The following is an 11328-nucleotide window of genomic DNA, read 5'->3' as shown; positions in this document are numbered from 1 at the left end:
ATATATATATATATATATATATATATATATATATATATATATATATATAAAACTTTATTTCCTCTTTTATTTTGGTAAATGCCAGTTGAAAAGGGGGGAGGGAAGAGTGGGAGTGAAAATCTCCATGCTTTTTTTTTTTTAATTACGTTCAGTTAGCCAGCATTTAGTACATCATTAGCTTTTCATGTAGTGTTCAGTGATTCACCAGTTACGTATAACACCCACTGCTCATCACAACACGTGCCCTCCTTAATACCATTACCCTGTTAACCCCTCCTCCCACCCCCCTCCCTTCTGTACCCTCAGTTTGTTTCCCAGGGTCCATAGTCTCTCATGGTTCATCTCCCTCTCTGATTTCTCCCCCTTCAGATTTTCCCTCCCTTCCCCTATGGTCCTCTGTGCTATTGCTTATGTTCCACACATGAGTGAAACCATATGATAATTGTCTTTCTCTGCTTGACTTATTTCACTTAGCATAATCTCCTCCAGTTCCATCCATGTTGATGCAAATGGTGGGTATTCATCCTTCCTGATGGCTGAATAACATTCCATTGTGTATCTGAACCACATCTTCTTTATCCATTCATCTGTTGAAGGGCATCTCGGCTCCTTCCAGTTTGGCTATTGTGGACATTGCTGCTATGAACATTGGGGTGCAGGTGCCCCTTCTTTTCACTACATCTGTATCTTTGGGGTAAATACCTAGTAGTGCAATTGCTGGAAACATCTTTCTCACTACACTTGTGTGCCCTTTCTTCCAGTCAAAACAATCTAATTGTTGTTTGTTACTTGCGCCTCCCCCTTACAATACCTCCCTGATATATTCCTGCCAACCGCTCAGTCTGGAAAGGGCCTTCTCCCATTCCATCCCCATTTACTGAGGCATTCTTAATAAATATTAAGCCTAAAAATATGACAATCATAATCTCCTGCCCACCCTGACTGGAAATTACATCTTCCCATTCTGAACTCCTGCAGCTCATTATCTGGACTTCGATTACAGATTTTATTGCATTCCTACTTGTTTTAAATGTCTTATCTCTCTAAGGCTATAAAAAAACATCTTGGGAATAAGATCCATGTCTGATTACTTAGCAAAGCAGAACAGCTAGGAGAGAGGGGAGGACTGAAAGAGAGACTTGGCTTAATTTTGCAAAATGAGTAATGGTCCATCAAGGATTGGAGCTGAACAAGCTCATACTTTCAAGTGCCTGCTTAGCATCCTTAATCAAATCATTCCTGAAACATAGGGTATAAGGGCCCCTGTCCCTACAGACTTTAAGGAAATTCACTGAGAGTCCCTTAGCTAATAATATTATTCTCTATATATGTTCCTTATTTTCTTCCCTTTTGCCTCTCTTCTTGGACTTACTACTTTCCATCTCCCCTCTATCCCTCCTTCCCTCTTTCGTTCTCTCTCTCTCTCTCCCTCTCCCCCACCCCAAGTTTCCATGGCTTCCCAAAACAGATTGAATAAATCCAATCACCCAGTTCCTATCCCTTCAGTCCTTCTTTCGGGCACCGACTGGGTCCACAAGTGTGATGAAGGAGGCACAGCAGTTTCCCCACTGACACAAGGCAACTCAAGGACCTAGGGAACACAGCTACACCCTCCCCGAGCTATCTTTTAAAAATTCAATGGTAGGAAAACCAGACTGACAAGTGGGTGTTCCCGTTTATGATTAAGGTGGGCCAAGTGGCCTCTAGCACTCTGTAGAAAACTCAGCCTCTTGTTCCCTATATACCAGTACATCTATACATGGAGATCCTACTGTCTTCTTATTTTGCCAGGGTCTATGTCACAGTGTGATGGGGATGAGTTAAGCAGACTGAGGATCATTATTTGTACTCATTTTCCAGTTTTCCTCCTCGGAGCTCCAGATACTTTAGAAAATATGACAACAATCTCACCAAATCCCTGTATGCAATGAGAGCGCATTACCAACAAAAATAAGGTAATTATAATCCACCCACCACAATGTCTGTACTACCTGCATTATTCTCTAATATTGGACATCTGAGTGGCTTTCATGTCTAATTTTCCTGTTCTACTGTAAAAATACAAAGTGTCAAATCCTAGGCTATGGTCAGGATTCCTATGATGCTAGACAGACATCAAAATATCAGGTTTTATGAAGAAGCATTTAACTGTGATTAAACATGCTTCACAGCACTTTCAAGTGCTTAATCATTCCTCCCTGCTTCCCCATCTGGGTGATGAGTTCCATTTCCCCGTTGAAGCTATAGGCACTGAGTTTCCTTTAGAAGCATCAAAGAAGATTCTCTCTTGCCCCTTGATGGGGAGCAGAGTTGGTGATAACCTCTCAAAATACTATGTGCCTGGGTTGACGTGAAATGGCCAAGCCTTATTTTCCAGATGCTTCGCTGGAATTGAAGCCCTGGTGTCCTTTGCGGCAGGTACTTGGAGGTGTAGTGCTATCAGTGGAGAGTCCTCACAATTAGAACCCATATCCTTCTCTGGCCCAGCACATTCTTAAGGTGTAGGACAAGAATACTCTATTGATAGGCTTCAGTGCTGGATGGATCCTCTAGGGGAGGGGTGGGGAAGAGAAATGACGTGAGCATCATTACTTTATGTATCCGATGTCCAGAAGCTAAAACATAGAGAGCACTTTAAGAATAGAAACAGAAACCAGCTACGCAAGTCTGAGAAAACATTACTTCTCTTTGTACCAAAAATAGATATTTATTATCTTGAGAGTATGAGCAGACATAACCTCTTTAGAGCATAATTTGGCAATACTTACCAATATTAAAAACATACATTCCCTTTGAACAAGTAATGTCACTGCTAGGAATTTATCCTGTGGATATCTAAGGAATATTTCAACAAAACATATGGACAAAGATGGTCACCGAAGTGTTACTCGTCATGGTTTTAAAAATACATCAATATGTCCATCAATACAAGGACTGGTTAGATAAAAAAGGCACATCCATACAATGGATTACTATGGACTGGTTAAAAGAATGGGATGGATCTGTGTGTGTCAATGTGGAAAGATTTCTAAGATACATCATTAAGGAGAAAAAGCCAGCTATAGAATATTGTGTATAGTGTGATCCCTTATGTGTTAGTATACACACACATATGTGGAGATGGGCACATAGTTGGTTACATTCGGGCAGAAATGGTTAGCAGTGGTTAACTTAGGAAAAGGCTTTCAGATGGGGTGGAGAGATGGCTTCCCGGGGTAGGGGACCATTTGAGAGAGAGATCAGAGACCAGTTTGGGTTTCTTATTTGTACCCCCCACTACTAAAAATATAATAAATATTCTATTATTATTTTACAGGGTTTCTAAATTCACGTCTTCAATAGCAATTGGGTGTGTGGCCAATGAGGGCAGAAAAAAAGAGACTGTCGGCAGAGCGATCGATAATACCCTAGCCAGCTGACCTGAAGAGGAAGCTCTCTAGTCCACACAGAGGAGGAGGATAGCCCCTGCAGAAAGTGTTCACTGTGTGTTAGAATGGACGGGAAGTGGAAAGAAGAAGAGTAATCCCTGCCTCATCTGGATTTTTCATTGAATTTCATTTTTTCTTATTGTACGTTAGAAAAGGGACTTTGGTTAAGAGGAACTAGCCCTTGCCTGAGAATATGAGGGACCAAAATGTTGTCTCAGCTCTACAGAAAGAGTCAGAAGGAGCACTCTTATCCCCCTTCCCCACCCCACTGGCCAATCAGAAGGCTAGAAGGGAGATGTTAGGAGGGAATATTGACAAAGCTACTTAGCAATAGGCCTTAAAGGAAGAGGAATATAAACCAGCCTCAGAGAACAGACCTTCGAGAGCTGCTGTAGCTACTGAACAGCATGACTCCTTTGTTTTCCGGGGCCTGGGAAAACCTTTGGCTTCTGCATATGGTCTGGAGGTTGTATTTATCAATCCATTCCATGGTCCCGGTTGGTGTGGTACACGCAATTGTTTATCCCAGCTGCGTGAAGAGATGAGGCAAGATGAAGACTCAAAAGAGTCTACTGCACAGAAAGTCTCACCTGTCACACAATGTTTGCCACACACATGGAGGTTTTCTATCGGTCAAAACCCACCTCAGTGGCTTTCATTCCGGAGCAAGTTCATCAACATTTGTCTGAGTAAAATATCCACTGGCACTGGCCTAGATACAAATCCTACAAAATAGCCCAACTCTAGCATTATTTTCTACCTGATGCTGACCCCAGGATCACCAAGCCCAGGCTAAGCACAGAATTTTCCCCTTTTCGCCCTCAACCATCCAGTCATTTCATCATTAGGTCAGAAAAGGTGGGGTCAGCAACATGACAAGCCTTCTTGGATAATTTCCAAATGCTGGAACTTCTTCAGGGAAGTGAACTTTCCCCCAGGACAGGTTACTTCAGCTAGTTACAGCACAGGGCTAATGAGGCCGAGGTCATGAGCTTATTTACCCTGAGGGCCAATTAGCTTTGATCTGTTTCATGGCCATATTCTCTATCCCTCAACCCAAACAGCTGTTTCAAAAATGGATGCCCTTGATAGCAAGGAGTACTGATCCAAAGTAAAATAGATGTGTTAATTCAAATTCTCCTGCTCCTGGAAAAACAACACAAAACATATTAAAAATGTTAAAATGACATCACCTAGTATTTGTTCCAAAGAGATCACGAATAATAACACCAAGCAGACTTCAATGACCTGCACAACTGCTAGACTGGTCATCAGATAGAAAAGAGCTACATATTCAGAGAGATCCCATTTCTTCTTAAGAAGGCTATCCTACTAACTATGAACCCATTTTTCCACTAAGATAATTCTTTAAAGAAAATTACTTCTTGGGGCACCTGGGTGGCTCAGTGGATTAACTGTCTGACTTCAGCTCAGGTCACGATCTCAGGGTTCTGGGATCAAGCCCCATAGCTGGGCTCCCCACTCAGTGGGGAGTCGGCTTCTCCCTCTCCCTCTGCTCCTCCCCCCCCAGCACATGCTCTCTCTTTCTCTCTCTCTCAGATAAATAAATAATATCTTAAAAAAAAAGAAAGAAAATTATTTCTTTTAGCATGTTAACAATATGCTACTTCTTTACAGGTATTCCCCTAGGGAGGACACTGGAACCAAATTCTATACCCTTTACAACTCATTAAGTATTTTATGTAAAAACTAAATCAGATGAACATTTTAGTCACTATTTGGTCTGAGCATTTTTCATGCTAATTAGAAACTGATTCTTTTCTTCTATAAATTGATAGTTCTTCAAATTGCCCCAGTCCTCCCCTCACAAATATGTTCTTTCACCCACATACTATATATAAAATACCTTCTTTTTTTTCTAGCTGGGTCACAGAACCCAACGCTGATACCTTTCCAGCATTCATAAAAAGAAACAAACTTACAAATTATCTTTCCTCGTGCTTTTATCTATCTCCTTGCTTTTGAAGTTTCCAACAGAATCCATAGTCATATGAAGACCCAGAATTCACCTTGGGGACTATCTCGAACACTCACGTAGACCCAGAATTAGCCTTGGGGGCCATCTGACATACCTTGACATCTGAGCACATCTGCAACTGGAAGCTCTCTGATCTCAAGATAATCAAAGTTCGCAACACCACAAATAAGAATCTCCACTTTGAATTCCCGATTCCAGAAAATGGGCGGCTACGCTGCTCCCTTACTAGTATGAGTCTGTCCGCTAGGGGAAGAAGGAGTCTTGCCTTCTCTGTTCCTCTCAGCCACCTACAGATGTCCCCTGAAAGACGGAGAAAAGAGCCACAGGGCCAGGTGTATAATTCTGCCAGGAGGCTAGAATAGGACCTTCTTTTTCGAAAACTGCTCCACCTATCACTGCTCATTTGTCTTCAGAGGCACTGAAGCCAGGCCTCAGGGAAGGATACAGATAATTCTCTGGAGGTTGAGCCTATTTTTAATGATCTAAGAAAGTATGTTACCCTACTCAGATTTATGCTGACCATGTATATCTTTATTCAAAATCTGAGACATGGTTGAACTAGAGATGACATACATCAAATCAGACTATGGACAGAGAATCTGGGCTGTCGAATTTGTACCCTCTCCCCATTCTAGAATTTCTATTCCTCCTAATCTCTTTCAAGAATCTCTCCCAGTTTGGGGCACCTGGGCGGCTCAGTCAGTTAGGCATCTGCCTTCGGCTCAGGTCATGATCCCGGGGTCCTGTGATCAAGTCTCGCATCGAGCTCCTTGTTCAGCCGGAAGCCTGCTTCTCCCTCTCCCTCTGCCACTCCCCCTGCTTGTGCACTCTCTTTCACTCTCTCTCTCTAACAAATAAATAAATAAATAAAATCTTTAAAAAAAAAAATCTCTCCCAGTTCTTCATAGGCTATCAAGTTACCCCACAGTGCCTCTGTTTACCCTCCTAAAGGACTGGAATATTGTATATAAAATAAGGTGCCCCCAAATCTCTCCAAACCATGAAGATATGAACATCATTATATTTAATAAACTTTCCATACTATATGGTTCCTCCCCCTTACTACTGGTTTATGAGGGCACTAGGAAAACCACCATTCTTTTAATGTCTTCCCTCTCCTGTTTATCTTTGATATCCTCCACTCTTCCCTCCCCAGCTTTTCCCTTCTTCTCTATCCTACATTACAGAGCCCCTTTTCTTTACTATTAAATCCTAAACACAGGCTCTGCCAATAACCCTGAGCTATTGCTGTATCATGCTGATTTGCACCAGCTGTGCCTTATGGTGGTTAACCCCATACTTATAACAGGGTCTCCTTAGATCTTCCTCTGAGAACAAGATTCCACATATACATCTAAAAGTCATAACTAGTGGGGTGGAAACCGAGCCAAGAATAAACAGATTCTGCTTTGAACTACTACTCACATTAAATAAGAAAAAAAAAAAAAAATGCAACTGGAGGAAAGAAAAATGCTACCCAGAGTTGTAGCTTAAAGACTTTTCTTGGACACGTGTAACAAACCATAAAGATGATCTACTCCTTCAAACATCCCACTTCTAAATTTAATGTTAATTCTCTCAGTATTAATGAGGGAAAGAGGCAGGTCAGGGCAGAGAGTGAAGGAAGGGAAGACTGTCATCATGAAGAATTCAAGTGACAATAAAAAGTATACTCCCAAATTAAAATAGAGTAGCCAGGAGTTTTATCGTGTAACTAGAGTTTGCAAAGCTTAGGATGTTTGAGAATCTTAGGCAATTGTGGAAAACAAAGTGCAGGGAGCAACCACTGGGAATTAGAGGATAATGATGTTATTCTCCAACTTTGGGAAAATCACAATCTCAGATCATCAGTTTTCCTATCAACTCCCTCCCTGAGGAGTCACTGGCAAGGTCACCAGATGGTTTGTGTATACTGAATTGTCTGGCCCGTTTATTTTCCATTATGAAACCATGTGTAATGGTCCTGTGTTTGAACATGATCAGATATTGTGAATGACTGTCATTAGAATGTAATCACCCTTCTTCATCTCTGCCCCAGTGCAACTGTGTTTCAGACTCTCCAAACCAAATGCTATTTGTCCGAGCTCCATAAGATAATGGATAAATGCTATTGGTTTTGTTAAAGAAAAATCTTGCAGATTGTAAAATTGTTTATTGGTTTCAAAAACTCTAGTTAACCTCAAGATTGGGGACACAAACATTGATCCATCTGATGTGAGAGGATACCAGCAGGCTACGAAAAATATGATAGAGTTAACTTTTTATTACAAAACTTATCTGCTTACAAGTTAGGTTCCCAAAGGCTATCTTCGAGTCTGTTTTTCTGTTAAGTCCAAGAGGACATTAAACAAGCCACTGCCAGTAATCTGTTGATGGCAGGCAGAAACGTACTGCAGCTCAGGACAGCCTCAGTCCATCACTGAAAGTTGTTACATTGAAAATTTGTAAGAAACAGAACTTCCATACTCATTTTATTCATCGGAAGTAGTTAGACTAAGTTTCTGTCCACTAAAAATAGCAAGCGACATGATTTCAGGCTCCCCAGAAAACACAGCTTCCATCAAACTTGAAGCACTGAATTATCAGTTCCTGAGTACCAACAGTATTAGCACAAAAACGAGAGTCCACCAACAGGGGCAGACAAAGGTCTTGATATTTTGGTGGGCGAACTCTCCCTAAGAAGCATGAAACTACTCCGGCCCTTCATGATCTGCCCTCCTTTCAAGACTCATCTCCCCCTACACCTTCCGCTTTGAAGCCTATCTTCCACCCATATTGAACTATCTTCATTCCCCATCCCTCTAGGCACTATGCTTTGGCACATGCTTTTCCCTCCACACGTGCCAAGGACTTCCCTCCCTACCCACATCTCTTGGTGTCGTTCACCCTGTTCATTCTCCATGTCTTATCCTATACATCACGTCCTCCCACACATCACTAATCACCCTCCACTTTTCCTCACCTCCCAAAATTCAGGTAAAGATGTGACTCATATGTGCTGCCTTACAACCTTGTATTTCCTTTAACTGCTCTGATCACATGTGTGATGCCTTTATGTTTGTTTGTTTTAAACTGTATTCCTCACTGGACTGTAAGCTCCACGAGGCAGGGGTTGTATCAGTCCTAGTTCCTAGCAGTTACTCAACAAATATTGATTGTGAAATGAGTCAATTTCACTCTTCTATATTTACTACGGTAGAAATGGATTTATTTTAGATGGCTCATTTAATGATATCTGTCATTTGATTTACTTTTATTTATTTACTTTTGACACGTTTAATTTTTAGAATTGTAAAACATACACAGAAACACAAACATATATAATCATGTTCATTATTACCACTATCTATAATTGACAAATGTTAATAGTTTTGCCTATTACTTTCACTCTATTCAAGACTTTTCAAAGGGCCAAAACTCCAGTGGTTTTGTGATTAATCCTGTTAACTAGAGAGAGAAAAATGGAAATAATATTATCAAGCACTTGCTATGGGTCAATCATTGTCCTAGGTGGTTTATATACATTGCATACCCAACCTTCCCCAAAAGAATATTATTATCCACACTTTACAGACCAAGAAACTGAAGCTTAGAGGATTAACTACTGCCCGGGATTACACATCTAGTAAACATCACTCCCCTGTTCAAACAAATTCTAGCTAAATCCAAAATCCATGGAGGCTTTCCCCTTTATGGCCTACATCCTCAAATCCTATCATGTCTGGAAGGAACTTGCACTTTTTGAGTGAGAAATGTACTTTCACATATGTTATGTATCCACTCATTGAAAAATGTCAATTAAGGGCTTACTATGGGTCATGTCCGTTATCTCATAAATGTGCAGAAAATTAAGTTAACCAGGGCACTGTATTCACAAGCATTCTGGTTAATTTAGCTAAAGAATAAGAATTAAGTGGTGGGCTAATGCCATGAATGTTTGTCCACCGCAAAAGAAACATCCAACAGTAGAAGCAATGAGAAAATAGCATCAAAAGACTGCAGAGACCCCCTAGCTGGTTAAGGATGACAAAAGGACAAGCAACATTGTGCCTAGATTGGCCCCTGAAGGTTTCTCCCGGTCCTACAATGACTACAATGTTGCAGTTGTGGTGTGAAAAGATTTTACAAGGTGACTAGATATTTAAGTGTCATATTGAAAAACGGGCTGTCACTTAGGATTTCTACAGTATCCCGTGTTTTTGTTTTCACAATAAAAAAAAAAATGAAACTGAGGGGTGAACAATTTGGCTCTTTTCTCCATAGATCTCAGCTCTCAGTTCAAATCCCAACGGTTGTTTAATGGTCACTCCTGTGTGGCTCTACAGTTCAAGTCTGGTTTAGTTAAGCCTCTGCATCTTCTTCCTTGCGGTCCCTGCCTCCTTTCAGAAAAGGGGTGACTCCTTGATCCCCGCCCAAAAGGGGTGGCATGTCCTTGTATGTATACTTTGTATCGAGGGGCTTGCTACATTTCTTCCAAGAAGTCCTGCGCATTTGGGAATCACTCACTTTCTGTGACCGTATTGTCAGCAGTTTGCATTTCCCGTAGTAAATTATAATACTTCTGGACCCCCATTTGAGATCCTGGCTCTGTCTTGCTTTCACAGATCTACCACCCTCAGTTATTCCTTAAAAATAACTTCTGATCCTACCTTGAGAGGGCAGGATTCTTCCATCACAATGTTTCAAGTCTCGGCCATTTTTAGCTCCCTTGATCAACATTTTTACTTTGAAACAATTAAGATTTGTTTTCTCCCAGCATTCATCCTACTTAAAATGAAAGTTTTGAGGCAACAATGAGTTAGTTTGTAAGCATGATTTGACCATAAGGGTAAATAAGAGTGGGTGGAGAGGTTATTCTGCTTACTGAGGATTCTTTTCATCAGGCAATTTTGCTTTTCTCGTCACTGTATTTTTACTATACACATATCCAATAAATCCAATAAAATTGTAATGGTTCCTCTTAGTGGCAATACAAGCCACAGAAGAAAACATATAGTTCTGGGCCTTGGGTCTGCCCCTTTATGATGGCAGAGAAAACACCACTAAACCGCTCCCCCCAATTCTGTCACTTGAGTGTTCTCAGGTCTTCTTATCAACATACAAAAATGGTTGTTTATCTGTCTGTTCCTTTGTTCATTTGTTCATTCATTCATTCATTCATTCATTCATTCAACAAACACCTCAACAGTGTAGTGATATAACTTTGAATAAGACAGACATAATTCCTTGCGTTAGGAGCTCATAGTATGCTCGAAAAGATGATAAAAGATGATAAAATTTACCATATAATGTGATAAATATACATAAAGAAGACACAAAGTGCTTTTCAAAAAAAAAAAAAAGAGTAAGGGGAAAATGACAAGGGCACATAACATAGTGTGTGGAGATCAAGGAAAATTTCCAGAGTCTGAGTGATGAGTAAATGTTAGCTAAGGAAGGGCATCCTAAATAGAACAGCATGATATGCAGACACTGGGGCTACTGACATGGAAGTGCAATTTTTAAAGAATACCCTTGGGGCGCCTGGGTGGCTCAGTCAGTTGAGCCTCCAAATCATGATTTTGGCTCAGGTCATGGTCTCATGGGTCATGAGATTGAGCCCCGTGTAGGGCTCTCCGCTCATCGGGGAGTCTGCTTAGGACTCTCTCCCTCTGCCCCTCCCTCACTCATACACTCACACTCTTGATCTCTCTCTCTCTCAAATAGATGGATAAATCTTTTTTAAAAGAGGGGGAAAAAAAAAAAGAATGCCAACCCTTTCCAAACAGCAATGCCAACCCCTCCCCCAATCTTTACCTCACTGAAATTTTCTTCATCTATCAAATTTCCTGAGATTCCTAGATCAGGGTTTCCCATTATGTAAATCAGGTGAATTTCTCAGATGCCAGGTCATAGAGGAAA

The 11328-nt window shown here is 40.9% G+C and overlaps 1 protein-coding gene across 6 annotated transcripts in view; it reads right to left on the bottom strand.

Moving 5' to 3' along the window:
- Positions 1-11328, bottom strand: part of RGL1 (ral guanine nucleotide dissociation stimulator like 1) — a 251420-nt gene that overhangs the window by 150505 nt on the left and 89587 nt on the right. The gene's annotated exons all lie outside the window — the stretch shown is intronic.

Source organism: Mirounga leonina, unplaced genomic scaffold, assembly GCF_011800145.1.
Source record: "Mirounga leonina isolate KUSES-001 unplaced genomic scaffold, KU_Mleo_1.0 Mir_154, whole genome shotgun sequence".
In the NCBI taxonomy this organism is placed as follows: domain Eukaryota; kingdom Metazoa; phylum Chordata; class Mammalia; order Carnivora; family Phocidae; genus Mirounga; species Mirounga leonina.
Note: the sequence above shows the minus strand (reverse complement) of the source record. Positions and strands in the feature narration are given on the sequence as shown.